The sequence below is a fragment of the Nicotiana tabacum genome, chromosome 23, assembly GCF_000715075.1.
Source record: "Nicotiana tabacum cultivar K326 chromosome 23, ASM71507v2, whole genome shotgun sequence".
Taxonomy (NCBI): domain Eukaryota; kingdom Viridiplantae; phylum Streptophyta; class Magnoliopsida; order Solanales; family Solanaceae; genus Nicotiana; species Nicotiana tabacum.
Genome location: NC_134102.1, coordinates 71419057 through 71436958, shown reverse-complemented (window position 1 = coordinate 71436958; position 17902 = coordinate 71419057). Strand labels below are relative to the sequence as shown.

The 17902-nt window shown below is 36.6% G+C and overlaps 1 long non-coding RNA gene across 1 annotated transcript; it reads right to left on the bottom strand.

Annotated features, from left to right (window-relative positions):
• Positions 1–13645: 13645 nt before the first annotated feature.
• LOC107822053 (uncharacterized) lies at positions 13646–17151 on the bottom strand. Its single transcript, XR_012706150.1, has 2 exons — positions 16182–17151; positions 13646–14485 (listed from the first exon to the last, which is right to left on the bottom strand). It is a non-coding gene; the product is annotated as an uncharacterized LOC107822053 (long non-coding RNA).
• Positions 17152–17902: the final 751 nt, after the last annotated feature.

The following is a 17902-nucleotide window of genomic DNA, read 5'->3' as shown; positions in this document are numbered from 1 at the left end:
ACATCTTCTAATCACCCCATGTGTGCAAATTCGAAAAGGGTATGGTTCATCCCAATAATAATCTTGACAATCCCGTTTGAGCTTCTTCCATTGGTTTGAAGAGAACTCATCCGGGATGATTCCACACACAAGGAAATTTGCTAGATCCGCGAACTGTGGCACCTCCTTCATTTAAATAGCCAATAGTTGCTCATCGGGGAAGGAGTCATTAATTTCAAGTCCATCATGCATCCTTCCCTCCTCCTCCAAAAGAGACAAGTGGTCCGCCACTTGATTTTCACTCTCTTTTCTATCTTGGATATCAATATCAAACTCTTATAACAAAAGCACCCATCTCATCAACCGAGCTTTGGAATATTTCTTGCTCATAAGATAATGAAGTGCCGCATGATCCGTGTGGATAATGACTTTAGCACCCATCAAGTATGGGCGGAACTTCTCAATTGCAAACACAATGGAAAGGAGCTCCTTTTCAGTAACAGTGTAATTGACTTGGGCATCGTTCATGGTCTTACTAGCATAGTATACCGGATGAAAAATCTTGTTGATGCGTTGTACCAAAATAGCCCCAATCGCTACGTCACTAGCATCACACATGAGTTCAAAGGGAGCACTCCAATTTGGAGCGTTGATGATGGGAGTGGTTGTCAACTTGAACTTTAACAATTCAAAGGCTCTCATACAATCATCATTGAAGTTAAACTTAGCATCTTTCTCAAGAAGATTGCACAACGGGTTCACCACCTTAGAGAAATCCTTGATGAAACGTTGGTAAAACCCCACATGGCCTAAGAAACTCTGCACGCCTTTCACCGAAGTAAGAGGTGGAAGTTTAGAAATCACCTCAATCTTTGCCTTGTCAACTTCTATTACATTCTTTGAGATCTTGTGGTCAAGGACAATGCCTTCCTCGACCATAAAATGACACTTCTCCCAATTGAGCACCAAATTCGTTTCTTCACATCTTGCCAGCTCTTTATCTAGATTTGCAAGATAATCATCAAATGAATCCCCAACTACCGAGAAGTCATCCATGAAAACTTCAAGGTAGTCATCCACCATGTCCGTGAAGATAGCCATCATACACCTTTGAAAAGTCGTTGGTGCATTATACAAACCAAATGGCATCCGCTTGAAGGCGAAAGTACCATAGGGACATGTAAAGGTTGTTTTCTATTGATCCTCTCGAGCAATAAGGATTTGGTTGTAGCCCTAATACCAATCAAGAAAGCAATAGAAAGCACGGCCGGCCAACCTATCAAGCATTTGGTCTAGGAAGGGAAGTGGAAAATGGTCCTTCCTAGTAACTTTATTGAGCTTGCGATAGTCCATACACACTCTCCAACTGGTCACCGTTCTTGTAGGAATCAACTAATTCTTGTCATTGGCGACCACTGTCATGCCCCCCCTTCTTTGGGACACATTGAACCGGAGAAGTCCATGAACTATCATAAATTGGGTAGACAACTCCGACATCTTACCACTTGATAATCTCCTTTTTGACAACTTCTTGCATAGTCTAATTGAGTCTCCTTTGATGTTCAATAGATGGTTTGGAGCCTTCCTCCAAGTTGATATTATGCATGCAAAATGTAGGGCTTATACCTTAAATATCCGCCAATGTCCACCCAATAGCCTTCTTCCTCTTTTGTAGCACCGCCAATGTAGAATCCACATGCACGTTAGTCAAACAAGAGGAAAGAATAACAAGTAAAGTAGAACAAGGGCCAAGAAATTCATATCGAAGATGTGGAGGCAATGACTTCAACTCCAAGGTATGAGGTTCTTTAATAGAAGGCTTTGTAGGAGGAGTTTTCCTATTTTCGAGATCCAAAGATAGTTTCCGGGGTGCATAATTGTACGACCCCATTCCTTGCAAAGAATTCACACATTCCATGAAGACATCCATATCGTCATCATCAAATTTGGGCAAGACGACCTCCAACATATCACCAACATTGATTGCGCCACTTGTATCATCAACAATAACATCGATCACCAAGTCCACAAAAGAGCACACCTCATTACTATTTTGTTGCCGCATGGACTTGCACACATGGAATACCACTTTTTCATTACCCACTCGGAAGATGAGTTCTCCAGCTTCCACATCACAAAGAGCCTTCCTCATAGCAAGGAAAGGTCTTCCAAGAATAATCTACACCTCATAATCAACTTCACAGTCAAGAATTACAATATCCGCCGGAAAAATAAATTTATCAACACAAACCAAGACATCTTCAATAACTCCCAAAGGTCTCTTCATGGTACGATTGGCCATTTGCAATCTCATAGAGGTGGGTCTTGGTTGCCCAATTCCCAAGGTCTTGAAAACCGAATAGGGAATTAAATTGATACTTGTCCCAAGATCACAAAGAGCTTTAGCAAACTCGGCACTTCCAATTGAACAAGGAATTGTGAAAGCACCGGAATCTTCCAATTTAGGAGCCATTGAATGCAAAATTGCACTAACTTGATGAGTGACTTTGATAGTTTCAAATTTCATTGGCCGCTTCTTTGTCACAAGATCCTTCATAAACTTTGCATAACCGGGCATTTGTTCCAAAGCTTCAACTAGTGGCACATTGATTGAGAGACTCTTCATCATTTGAATAAACTTTTTGAATTGATTCTCGCCATTTTGTTTGGCAAGTTTGAGGTTATGGAGGTGGAGGCTTAGGCAATGGTGCCTTAGCCGTTTGCACTACCGGTTTCGGTATGTCAATAATGTGATCCCTAGGCGGGTTCACATCTTCTTGAGTCTATTCTACCTTATCATCAATATCAATCCGAACTTATTTTGGACCTCTTCTTCTTGTACCACTTACTCATCATCCACAAGTTTTCTTTGACTTGAGGTGGGTGCATTCCCACCACTTTCACTTCTTATAGTAACAACCATGGCATGCCCCGTATTGTTCCCACCCTTTGGGTTCACCACCATGTCACTTGGTAGTGCCCCTTAGGACGAGAATTTAGAGATTGAGAGATTTGCCCATTTGAACTTCTAAGTTGCGGATCGATGTGTTGTGTGAGGCAAGTTGGGCATCCGAATCGACATTCTTTTCCATCATTTGCTTGAACATGTTCTCAATACACCCCATCTCATTGGTTGAAGAACTAGGACCATGGGAAGGATAAGGAGGCAGGTTGTTTGGTTGTTGATACATCGGGGGCCTTTGAAAACCTGACCCCCAATTGCCTTGATTATTGTTCCATCCGCCTTGATTGTTACCCCCCCCCCCAATTTCCTTGGTTGTTAGAATTTTAATTGCCTTGATTGTTTTGAGGTCGCCATTGTTGTTAGTTTGGGCCTTGGAAATTGTTTCCTTGCCCTTGAAAGTTGTTCACATATTGCACCTCCTCTTCTTGGTCATTATAAGAATCATCTTGATCAAAACCACTATCATCTTACACAAAATTCTCCACTCGATGTTGCACTTGTGGACCCTTTGTTCTTCTTTTATTCATCATCAATTTAACTCCCTCCATGGAATTAACTTGCTTAGGATTTTTCACTTGTTGAAGTTGAGCCTTTAATAGTTGATTCATGGTGGTAGTCAATTCAGCTATGGCTTGCCCATGGTCATGCAACTCTTTATGAAGGTGGATCACGTTGGGATCACCTTGTGGAACATTAGACCGGGATTGCCACGCCGATGATATTTCCGTCATTTCATCTAAAATAACACACGCCTCCGCATAAGGCATAGTCATGAAATTCCCACCAGCAAGTTGCTTCACTACACATTGGTTGGTTGTGTTGATCCCACGATAAAGTGTTTGTTGAATCATGTTCTCCGTCATATCGTTGTTGGGACATTCCTTAATAGTTGTTCGATAGCGTTCCCATATCTCGTGTAGTGGTTTATTTGGCTCTTACTTGATAGCCAAAATCTCATCCCAAAGTGTAGCCATGTGCCCCGGAGATAAAACTTAGAAATAAACTTTTCTGCCAACCCATCCCAAGTGTGAATGGAATGGTTCGGCAAACGTTCCAACCAATCTAAAGATTTCCCCTGTAGAGAGAAGGGAAAAATCCTTAGCCTCAATGCATCCTCGGAGACATTTGTTTGTTTGCTCCCCCAACAAGTGTCCACAAACCCCTTCAAATGTTTGTATGCATTTTGACTTGGAGCACCGGTGAAGAAACCTCGTTGCTCTAGCAAAGTGAGCATCACGTTGGTGATTTGAAAGTTGCTCGTCCTAATACGAGGAGGGAACATTGCACTTGCATATCCATCACTGGGTAACACCCGATTTGGAACCACTCGTGGTGAATGTGGGTGTGGAACGGTCACATTGTCATGAGGCACTCGGCATCTTCTATTGCCTTGAGGTTCAAGAAGAACCTCATCCACTTGGTCATCCTCAACGTCCACATCCCCAAAAGCAATATTTTCGGGCTCATTGTTCGGCACGGTTGTACCTACAATTTCTCAATCACGTTAGTAACACGGAAAGAAAAGAATATACTCCAAAAACACACCCAAATATATAGCTAATGCCATTTTTTAACTCCCCAGCAATGGCGTCAAAAATTGATCGCGTCCAAATGCACACCTCAAAAGAGGTATGAAACGGTCGTTTGCAATTATAAAAACCCAACTAAGAGTCGGGGTCGAATCCACAGGGAGCTAAGATGGGTGTTAGGGGTATATATTTCAATGCATGTGATTGAACTATCTAGATTGCACTTTCACCAAAAGATTGAGTTTCTATTTCTAATTTTACTCTATTGATTGCAAAATAATAAAAGAAGACTAGAGATACTTGTTTTTGGGGCTTTTCCAAATTGATAAAAAGTCTGGGGTTGTGACTATTGCTTAGGTGTTTGCCTAAGGGGATAAAAACTTTAATGCTTGTTTTGTTGATTGAGATGTATTATAGCTATCAAATCTAAATTACCCACTCAATACCTCTCGGTCAGAGAGTGGTTTGCCCAATTTGGCTTTCTCAAGACCAAATGGGTATCACACAAAACAGTTGATAAAAGCTCAAGTCAGGTTATTAATATCTCTAGGTTGAACCCTTTAATTGGATTAATCAATCTCTTAATTGACCCAATTCCTTGTTAGCTAAGTTATCCTAGACTAGGTCTCTCTTTCTCAAGAAGAGACTAAGTCAAATAGGCATGAACTAATGTTTGCAACCACTAATTCAACAATTAAGGCATGAACTAAGCTAAATAATAAACATCCAATCATAAACAAGCACTAAATTAGATACACATGAGGTTTACACACTAGGGTTGGGTCACAACCCTAGTAAAAATCTAGGTACTCATACTTAGGTTTGAAGAAAATAGAGAAGAAAGACTAATTAAACTCATAATGAAAGTTTAAAATAATTAAATTTATTGTAAAATACACCAAAGCAAAGTAAACTTCCAAAAATGGCAAAGAAAAATGGCTACAGTAATTGTTGATGTTTAAACTTAACCTAATTTTGTGAAACTCGTCTATTTATACAAGGCTGAAAATCTCGGACAAAAATACCTCTCGGGAGGTTCTGCAGCCGCACAATTCCATGTGCGGTCCGCTGATTTCTTCATCTGACAGGAGCAGGAGTTCTGCGATTGCACAATTCTGGATTGCGGCCGCGAAGCAGCATTTCTGCGGTACGCAGAATTAGAACTTGCACCGCAAGAAAATCTTCTGCGGTCCGCAATGTTAGGGTTGCGGCCGCAAAGGCTATCTTCTGCAGCCACAAAACAATTGTGCGGTCCGTAATTCACTGAGGTCCTGGACTTGGAAATTTGCATACTTTCTGATCTTGAATTCTAGCCGAGCTTTTACGGCCGCACAATTCATGTGCGGTCCGCAATTTGCACAATTGTCTGCAAATTTTTCCCTCTTTGGTTGCGGCCGCAGATGGAATTCTGCGGCCCGCATATTTTATGCTTATGTGCCCCTTTATTGTCTTGTGCTTAGCCTGCTCCTTTTTTAGTCGGATTTTATCTCGAGAGCCCAACTTCCAGTATTCCTGTAATTTATTACAATTTCATTATTTCAGGGAGCACAATTCAATGCTTTTAGACTAAAACAAAAGTTAAATAGCGCTAATAAGTAGTCAAAATCCCCACTTATCAGTAATTGTTCCCCAAATTTCCATGGCCGGGTGACCGTGGAGAAAGAACATCTTCTATCTATTTAGATGGGGCATGTGGAGAGGTAGCAGCTGGTTTATAAGGAGATGCAGCTGCAACAGGCGCAGAATCTGATGGCGGGGAAGGTCAGGGGTTGAACTCTATTTACTGGAAGTAACAATGGGGATTCAAAACGAAATGAAGCATTTCTATCCAATCCCATTTATATGGAGAGTCCTAGAACTTCTCCAGTTGTGGAGTTTGAAGCCAACCCGGTTGAGCTGATGAAGATCTTTTTCTTCTCTGAAGGGGAGTCGTTTCATCATCGGTTCCTTCATCACCAAGGACCACTGTGGCCAGTCCGCTTGGTATTTCTTTCAATTTCTTCTCCTGAGTCCCAGTCGAGAAGGTATATTTTCTCTTTGGTTTCTTATCTTTGGACTAGGGACTCCGGGAGGAGGCGCCTTCATCGGAAGCAAGAGTAGATTCACGAGCTCTCCTCTGGTTAATGATATTTTATTATACCCATCGGGCATTCTCCGGATCATCAAGAACCTCGACGACATGGTAGACAACGAATCCCTTTGGAAGTCCAGTGTGATGCAAAAAGTGAGCTAACAAGTTGATTCTGAGTCATGATAAAAAATGAAAGAAGAAAGAAAGAACCTTTACTTACCATGACTTTTGGCTTTCCAATTAAATCGGGGATCCATTCCCTTCCACCTTCGAGTTTTCGGTGTAGAAATATCTAAAATTTTCAGTACCCATTGGGCCAGGTTCTGAACTCGTGGTGGTTCCCAATGAGTAGCTGGAATAAGGAAAATGCAAAGTTAACAAATGAGGAAGTCTTTTTAAACGTAAAGAGGAAAAAATATCTGAAGACTTACGAAGAAGATTCCATGATTCAGGAATAGCAGGTGTTGTTGTCGGGAGGATGTCCATGATAACAATGACAACGAACTATTCCATCCATCCACGGTCGTTATTGTCATCAACGCAAGTAAGGAGGGGATGGTGACCATGTTTGCTGAGCTTCAGCACTCCCCTACGAAAGATCTTTGGGGAGTAGAGGTTGATCATGTGTGTGGGGGTTAGGATTTCCCCTGGTCTCGAAGCATAATTTTTGGAGGCAAGCAATCGTACGCCATATTGATAGACCTACTTGAGCCAAGCAGGTTTGGTACCGATGAAAGAATTATAAAATTATAGGGTCAATTCCTTTACCCACTCCCAAAGTGAAGGGGTATGTATAAACTTACATGAACCACGGTTTGGAGATGGTGACCCTTTTAACTTTATTAGGGGAAATGATGTCGATGTCATTCTAATCGCAATCCCTCTTCATCACAGGAATGATAACAAGGCGTATGGAAGAATGATATATGTGAACATGCCAGAATCTGTCGTTTTTAGGGTTAGTGGGTTCTTTTTGGACTTAAAGATCTAACTGGGAGTCAAGTTGGAGAGGAATAATGATAGTAATGGTAGGAGGTTCGGATTCAACATCGACCTCCTTCGCTTTGTTCTTTTTAGGGCCTTCACCGAAGTGAAGATCAGAGTTTTCGATGACAACGGTGTTAGAATACATGATGATGGAAAGAAATTTGAGTAGTGAAATTGTACTGAGAAAGAGGAATTTTGCAGTAGGGTTCTAAAGAGATTCAAAGAAGAAGAAGGATTTGTAAAAGCGAAGGGTAAAAGTGATGAGTAGTGAGCAATTTTATAGACGGCAAAAATCGTGGTCATGATTACCTCAAAAATTGGAGGAAATATTTGCCGATTGGAGTAACACATGTTCGGGTCATTAAATACAAAAAGATGAGCGTCCTTTCAAGTGTCAGAAATCGTTCAGAAACTTTTCCGCCACGAAAAGAGATCTTATGTACTTTCCGGTAACACGAATTTAAGTTACTGGAAAGTAGGAGGACTATCTGTATGGGGTAAAATTGGTTAGTGACAGTTGGACAAATAATGAGATGACACGTGAAATTAAAGACAGGTAAAATGTGAGTCAACAAATAGCTGGCACCGGATGCAAGCATGTGACCGGTGCTGAGCAAGTCCCGAAGGCATTGAATCTGAGAACAAATATTTGAAAGTAAAACATCAGTTGGAAAAGACTGCATTCAATGAGCAGTCGTTACAAAAAATCTATGTATTTATAGTCAATCGTTATGTAGTCATCAATGACGATTTTATTCTCATTCAAAATGAGCTTGATTTGGGAATCTTGTCTCCCTAGAACTATAAATAAAAGGATTAGTATCCATTGTAAACATGAAATACTCTGTACAAAAAAACTATAATTTTCTCTCATTCTATAAAATTGCTCGCTTTATTTTTATTCTTAACATTGCTCTTGTTATTGCTATCGGAGAAGCTAAACACTTAGCCAGGCTCGTGTTTCTTTTAAAGTTATTTCAAAATCTCATTTCAGTTCTTATTTATTTTATATTTTGGATCAAACTAATTCACGTGTCTATAAATCACATTATAAATTTAACTGTACCATTTTACGGATAAACACTACAACATTTTAGGACTTTAGCCACTCCTGAGAAGTGTGGCCTAAACTATCATAAAATGTGACATTTGATTAGAGGCTACACTTTTCGACTTTAGACAACGCTTTTAGGGGGTGACCTAAAGTAGCGTAACATTTTTCTCTAAGGCCACGCGTTACAACTGTTGCTTTAGAAGTCACGCTTCAAAAGTGTAGCCTATAAGGTACAACAAACACGCTTCTAGCACCTCATATGGCAACAGTTTTCATTTCCTAAAACTACATTTTTGAAGCATGGTCAAAAGTGTGACAATTGTTTTATGATATTTATTAGCTACAATTTTATGGTTGAAAATTATACTTTTTAAATGTACTCACATTTATTTCAAGCAATTATATTTTAATGATCTCAAGCACTAAATTAGATAATGAATAACAAAAAATTATAATTTAAATGCATGTACTTGCAATAAACTTAAAAAAAGAAACTGTTATAAGAAAAATCAAATTATGGTGGATGTCTACTGTTCCAACATGATCTTCTCAAATGCTTAATGACATATTTCTATACTTAATGACATATTTTTCTTCACTTTTCATGCCTATATAAAGGCCTTGTCATAGATAAGAAAATACACACAATTGAAGAAGAAAATCTCTTCCTTCTCTCTATCTCCATTTCTTGTTCATGTTTTACTAAAATACTTTTATTTCATAACAACATGTCTTGTTCATATTTTACTAAATTGCTTTTATTTTATAACACGTTATCAGCACGAATTGCTCATTTCATGATCTTCTACGTCAAGACTATATAAATTATAAGCAGACAATGAGATCAAGTATAATAAAAAATGTCTTGGATGATAATATAAAGATAAGTTTTACATCCATCTGAACCCATTCATACTTTCATATCTTTACATTAACTTTATGTGTAGTATTTAGTTAAAATATTTTTTTTCAATTGTATCCACTGAAATAAAGAACTGGAAAGGTATGTCTTTATTTGCTACATCTCTTATTGGGCAAAGATAATATTCCAACGTATATATATGTTCTGACCTTTTACATACTATGATAGATAATTATTAAGGTAATTTAGTAATAATATTTTTACCATCACATGATGTATTTCATTGAAAGCAAAATTATCAAATATGTAGGCGATTTTACAGTACCTTGCAAATTTGGCATTCGAATATATAATCAATATAAACTCATTATAGTTATAATTTATAATAATCACAGTTATGCATTAAGCCTTAAATATTTTTGCTGGAAACATAAGGCTCATTCCTCCGTATTGGATTTTTTTGGTGAATTCTTATAGTCTTTAAAATATAAGTGGTTATAGGTTATTTTCACCTTTCCCCTAATTAATTTATTAAAATATAAAAGTGATTGTATCATTTAAATAAAAAAAAAGTTGGCATATATCCCAACTAGCATTTTTGTTGCAGAGGAACTGTTTCAAGATTGAAATAGTTATATATGTCTTCTTAAAAGTTAATTTACTTATACCTATAATTATGAAGTAATAATATTTTAAAGGTTCAAGTGCGAGTCCTAGTGAATTTTGGCCTATTATGCCAAAGATTGAGGGTAAGACGACGGGTTCAAGTCCCAACGTACTATGTTGATGGCCTAGCATATCTTTATATGGGTAAGGCATTGGGTTTGAGTCCTAATGCACCATATTGATAATAATAATAACTAAATAAAAAATAATATATTTTTCATGAAAAAGCATGAAACTTGTCCCACTTGATTTGCTCCATTCTTGAAGTGAATGTGATAGCAATGCATGATAAGTCTAAATAAAGATAAGTGGTTGACCAATGAATGTGGGCATGTGAAAGGCCAAAATAATAATAGTTATCACTATGGTAATTATAAAAAGGGAGAACAAGACAATGTTTACCATCAAATTGGTATGAAAAATAAATAAATAAATAAATAAATAAATAAATAAAGCACATTATATGATTATACTCCATTCTTTGAAGAGAATGTGACTTGTGATAAACATTGAGAATGCATACTCATTCCTCAAAGTGAATGTGAAAATATATATGTGATAAAGATTATGCATAATAATGTACTTGTGCATGGTTGGATAAATACTACAACTCACCTCTAAGAGAGGTTTGAGACAAAGAAAGATAATGAATATTATTGTGTAGTTACATGAATATATCATTGGTCGCATACATATGATAAGCCAAAAATATTTTGTCAAGCCTTATGAAAGTTATTAAAAGCAAAATTAAAGCAAGAAATTATTTTGCTTATGATGATTTTGAATATGACAATTATTATGATCTGATTCTCTTTGTGAAGGAGACATTCATTATATGGATGGTGTGACAAAAGATCTTGTAGTACAAAAGCAGTTAAGAGCTCTGAAAGAACTAATTTGTTACTACCCGGATGAATACAATTATTCATGACATTAATATTGCAGTAAGTCTCAAAATAAATATTTTGATTTACAAATATATTAGCCAAAGTGGTTGGCATATTGAGATTATAAATGAAAAGAAGATTGAATATCTTTATATTACTATAATCATACCGGGTAAATATGAAAGGTTACCAGACTTTTCTTCTATTTGTACTGCACAAGTATAAGCATGATGATGCAATCACAAGTCACAAGTAAACTAGAGGTTTACTGAAATAAATATTAGTTGGCATGGCCAGTTGACCATCTCGGTTCAATTATGATGCGAAAAATTAATTGAGAATTGCATTGGCATATATTGAAGAAATATAAGATTCTTCAAGAATTCTCTTCTGCTGCTTATTCTCATGATATACCAGTTAAGGTTGGGATTGAATCCCTTGATTTATGGAACGAATAAAAGGTGATAAATATATGGGCGCAGTCACCTTCCATGTGGACCGTTTACTATTATATGATTTTAAAAGATAAATCTATTCTATGGTCACATGTGCATTTGTTATCAACTTGCAGTTTGGCTTTTTCAAGATTGATTGCTCATATTATTAAAGCACAGTTTCAGAATATAAATTATGATGATTTATCTTGATAATACTGATTTAAATCCAAGTTGGTTTAGTAGAAATTGTATACCTCTAATTATATCTAAATCATTGTTTATGAGAACAAAATTGCCAAAATAAAATTTGGTATGTGATGTATTATTTAATATACAACAACACTTGTACGCATCTAGCCAAGTTATGATAAGTTCTCCCTATCACAATCGGTTCAGGGTCATGAACCAAATAATTTCCATCTAAAAATATGAATGTGCTATATAATTTAATTATTCCACCACAATGCACAAAGATGGATCCCCAAATAAGGCTAGGGATATGTGTTGGTAATCCCAACAATAGGGGGAGAAAATGGGCAGCTGAAAAAGTAATGCATGCAATGAATTATTATGAGTACATCTAGATCTTCGTACTAAAAAATATGAACTTGAAGTTCAAGTGATAATTCATTTACAAAATATTGCCAGGCGTATTTGCTGACCCAAAGCTAAATGTCATATTCAGCTGCTAATGCTCCAAATAAAATAAAGTTCATAATGAATCTATGGCATGCATGAAGCATAATAGACTAATCGGTTCCAAAGATAAAACTCCTTGAAGAAGGAGAGGAGCAAATATTCAAGATGGTCATAATACGGAGGCAAGTTCTCTAGAAGAGCACCACGACATAACACTTCATAAGACCTCATGGTAGAGGCTCGGGTACCTGAAAATAATAAGATAAAGAGATCTCAATAAGTTATATCTTTATTGGATGATAGTAGAACTGATATAAAATGATCGTCGACGATATTGTTAATATAATGTAGCGCTCAATATTATTAATATTGACGAGGATCTTGAGCTCAAATCTATCATGAAATTTGAACAGATAAATGATTGGCCAAATGAAAATAACGCAATGAAAATTGATTTCGCCTGAAAAATATGAAGTTGGACAAATAGTCCCAAAACCTAAAAGTATAAAGCCAGTGGAGGTATAAATGTGTTCTAAAAGGGACTACCGATATGAGATTATTTTATGGCAATGATTGCAGTCCCGATCTTGTTGGTTATGCCGATACTGGGTATTTATATGACCCACACAAGACTCGATCTCAAATAAGCTATGTGTTTACATATGGAGGCACTGCCATATCTTGGCGATCGACTAAGCAATCAATCGTGGCTACTTTATCTAATCATGCTGAGATAATTGCTATTCATAAAGCAAGTCGAGAATGTGTATGGTTGAGGTCTATAATACACCTTATTCGAGACAAATGTAGTTTGAAGTGTGACAAACTACCCACAATTTTGTATGAAGACAATGCAGCATGCATAGCCCAATTGAAGAGAGGATTCATAAAGGGGATAGTACTTGCAAATTTCACCAAAGTTATTTTTCACACATGATCTTCAAAAGAATGGTGATACCAATGTGCAACCGATCCGTTCAAGTGATAATATGGCTGATCTGTTCACCAGATCTCTACCGACGGCAACCTTCAAGAAATTAGTGTACAAGATTGGGATGCGAAGACTAAGGATGTGAATTGATACTCTCATCAGGGGGAGTTAATACGTGTTGTACTCTTTTTTCTTACAAGGTTTTGTCCCACTGTGTTTTTCTTGCAAGGTTTTTTACGAGACAACCAAAAGGTATATTTCTAAACATGTGTACTCTTTTTCCTTCACTAAAATTTTTTTTCCCATAGGATGTTTTTCCTAATAAGGTTTTAACGAGGCACATTATCTATGACCATCCAAGGAGGAGTGTTATAAGAAAAATTAAATTATGGTGGATGTCTACTCTTCCTCCATGATCTTCTCAAATGCTTAATGACATATTCAATGACATATTTCTATGCTTAATGACATATTCAATGACATATTTTTCTTCACTTTTCATACCTATATAAAGGCTTTGAAATAAATAAGAAAATACACACAATTGAAGAAGAAAATCTCTTCATTCTCTCTATCTCCATTTCTTGTTCATGTTTTACTAAAATACTTTTATTTCATAACAACATGTCTTGTTCATGTTTCACTAAATTGCTTTTATTTTATAACAGAAACATATTTCGTATTCTATACATACTAATAAACAATATTTCAACATGTGCACTAACAACGAACTCTATAAACTGAATGTTTTCCTATAGTATCATAATAATAAACATCACAATTACTCAAAAAGTCTTTATCATGTACTCCAATAGATCAATTAACTTTTGTCCGCCATATCCAATTGCTATCACCAGCATTTTCCTACACATTAAAAATGAAATTAAAAATTAGAAAGAAACCAATCGATAGTTATGCAATATCATACTGGATTAGGTGTTTGAAGTGGAAGTTGAAATTTAGACCAATTGATTGCACAGAACAAACGAATTTTAACATTAAAACTTCAAAAGATTTCTATCAAACTTGGAACTTTATTGAAAAGGTACATGAAAAATCAAGTTCACATGGCATATAAATGTTGTTCTTTCTTGTCGTTCTTCTTCTTACTATCAGAGCATTATAAAAATGGGTAAGTAACTAAACATAATTTCTGAAATACATATAAACAGATTGAAATGATGAAAACTTCACTGGAATGCTAGCACTTAATATCAAAATGGATGGTGGTGCAACTTCAATGATAACATTTTGAGGCTATCATTTTGACAGTATTCTTAGAGCTCCACCTGCACAACTAGACTTCGCTAGTAGGCCTATCCCCCCAATAGCACAAATGCAAGCAAATATACCTATTTTAGTTCTCTAATTTGATATAACTAGTGAAATGAAACTAACCTGAATCTCACATGTTTGAGTTCTCTTTCGCCATCTGGGAGTACTCTTATAGTGATAAAAACTCTAGGCTGAAAGTTCATCTGCAATTGAAAGCTCACTATCTATCATGTGGAAAATACAATGAAGCTTCTTCACATTAAATATTTAGTGCAACATCTTAAATAACAAAAATATTGAGAGAAAACAAATGGCTACAAATTCTTAATCTGCTCTCTACCAGTTACAAGTAGGATTTATATATTTCAATTAGTTTTTTTCAAGCCAAGCTACTAATAGAGCTCTAATAATATCAAATCTGTAAAGGAAAAATAAAACAGCTCCATAAAACTCCAACCTCTAAGAAGTCAAGATTATCAGAACGCTTCGGATATAAGTTAAGATCTTTGCACACTCTTAAATATTTGCAGAACATGTAAGTTCAGCATCAAATTCAAATAACGTTGTCTATGTCGTGTTTCCTAAACTCACAGAAAAAATGAACCACACGAACACATCGGATGGATAAATTTTTTAAAAAGAAATAGAAGAAATAGAACGAAAGCAAAACAATTGAAAAAAAAAAACTGAAAAAATAAAAGAAAGAAGAGGTATAAAGTACATGTGCTTTTAACACATGTATCTGGATTCTGGTCACTTCCTGGACCCATGCTTCATTTTTCTGAGCACAATTAGATAAAGTTCAATAACTGGTCTTAGACACAATGCAAAACAAAATTCGCTAGCCTTAGTCGTATCCGTCCGGTAACCTTTCTGCCTTGGCTTCATATGAAGTCAATGAGATAACATTGCAAATACTCAAATCTCCCTTTTTACTCTTTTCTAGTGAATGAGTTGGAAAGATTATGAGAATATGTTATTACCAAACTGAAACATCAGTAATGTCATCTTCAGTAGCCTGAGATCTTAGCATAAACAACATAATGTGAAGATAGATGTACCTTACAATTGCAATGCAGACAATAATATTCAAAGTGAGAAACTATGGCAGAACACAAAGTGCATAAACACAAGAAAATATTTTATATTTAGCATGAATACCTATACGCTATGCATTTATATTTCTTTAACAGTCCTTTGAGTTCTTTAAAGAAAGAATTGTCTACAACTAAGTTATTGTAAGTATTTTTTGGCCTATGTCAGAAGTAAAGAGAGGCGTGAGAGTAGAACAATTCAGGACGCAACCACAATTGCTATGTTTTCCATGTTTCAGGGGTTGCAAGATAAGTTGAGAGGTTTATGCAAGAAAGAAACAAATCTCACCTTGCCCTATCCTCCTCCCCATATAACCCACAAAACTCAAGCCTACCACCAAGTCCACGCACACAACAACAATCCTATCAAATTGCTACAAAACATTGTCTAAACTCCAAGGAATAGCTATGATATGGAGTTACATGTACCTAACAGTTGGGAACAAATTTTAAAAAGTCCTAATTTGCAAAACCTTCAAATTTCAAACCAATTCCAGAAAACCTCCTTCAAATTGAATTAAGCAATGATTTTAAGCTACCTCCACAACTCAAAACTCCAAAATTCTACATCTAAAAATTGAAATATATAGAAACTACTTCGAAACTCGAGAGATCTATGAATGAACACGAATGAATACATAAAACAGTTATTGAAATACAGATCTGAGAACAGAATGAAGATTGAAAAAAAAAACAAGCAAAGATTTAGGGATAAGATTTTTGAGAGATTAAGGATCCAAAGCAGGAAAGGAGTACGGAGATACAAAGTATCATAATCAAAATCGAAGACGGTAATGTTTCTTACGGTGAAAGAGGTCCAGTTATTCAAGGCAAAGCCTCTGCAAATCTGACACGAACTCCACCGAATACGTTGAAGTATAGCTGTCTCGACCCAATTCTCCCTCTCCGTAAGACTCGTGACGGCACCTACTCTCTACAACTAGGTAAGTCTAATAAAATGCAAAAATAATAAAAATAGAAGTAAAACTTAATAAATATCTACAACATATAACTAAATAACTGGTAACAATACCGCTCGGCGTCTACAATAACCAACACTCTAGTAATATACAGTATTCTCAAAACCTGGAATATCGTAAGTCACAAACAACATAAGAAAACTAGTATCTCTATACACCAAAGTCTAATAAAAGAAGTACAAAAGGTAACTGACATAGGGGAGAATAGAAGGGGACTCCGAAGTCTGCGGACGCGATAAATGTACCTTGAAGTCTCCGTACAGCAGTAAACAGTCTCAGCTAATAGCGGAACTAATAAGAAATACTTGAATCTGTACACAAAAATATATGCAGAAGAGTAGCATGAGTACATCTTAAACGGTACCCAGTAAGTGCCAAGTCTAACCTCGGTCGAGTAGTGACGAGGTCAGGTCAGGTCAGGCCCACTGGTAAATTACAAATAAGGCAGGAGAATATACAGTATAATAAGAGACTAGAATTTAACAAAAGGAAACACATCAAGGCAACAGTACAACACACAGGGGTAAACAGCAGGGGATCTCCCGAGATACCGTCTCGTAGTCCCAAAATAAACATAGAAGGAGAACTCCTAAGGTACCGCCTCATAGTCTCAAAAGTAAATATACATGGAGAACTCCCGAGGTACCGCCTCGTAGTCTCAAAAGTAAATATACAGAGAGAACTCCCGAGAAACCGCCTCGTAGTCTCAAAAGTAAATGTGCAGGGAGAACTCCCGAGGAACTGCCTCGTAGTCTCAAAAGTAAATGTGCAGGGAGAACTCCCGAGGAACCGCCTCGTAGTCTGAAAAGTAAACACACAGCTCAAACCGATAAATACAACAGTTAACAGCAAGATTTCTACAGTTATAGTGATAAAGAACAAGGAAAAGCAGGAAATCAACTAGGCATACTTCACAGAGTTCAAATAAGCAGTTAAAGCACATAGGCATACGATATTAAACTAAACAGGATAACTACACATATTAGAATAGCTCAATTAAGAATGAAAATAAACTAATACTCATTTAAACGGTATAACTCAAATTAAAGGAAAAACAGGTTGTTACTCAGTGAAATAAATCGAGTTTTTACAACAATAGCTCGTGTACGTACTCGTTACCTCACGTACACGGCGCTCACATACCACATCAGTACCAAATCCTAAGGGAATTTCCCCCACACAAGGTTAGGCAAGCCAATTACCTCGAACCAAACTCAATTAATCAGTAAGACTGTCCTTTCCTCGATTATCCGACTCCGAATGGCCCAAATCTAGCCAAAAATAATTACATATCATAAATACAACTATAATAGACTAATCTAATTAATGAAATCAAGACTTTAACAAGAAATTTGAAAATCGTTCTAAAAGGTCGACCCGGGCCCACGTCTCGAAATCGGGTAAATGTCACAAAATATGAACACCCATTCACTCATGAGTTCACTCGTACCAAAATTATCCAAATTCGTTATCAAAATCCGAACCAAAACTCAAAAACTTAGTTGAAGAACTTCCAACCTTTTCCCCCAAATTCCTTAATTTAATG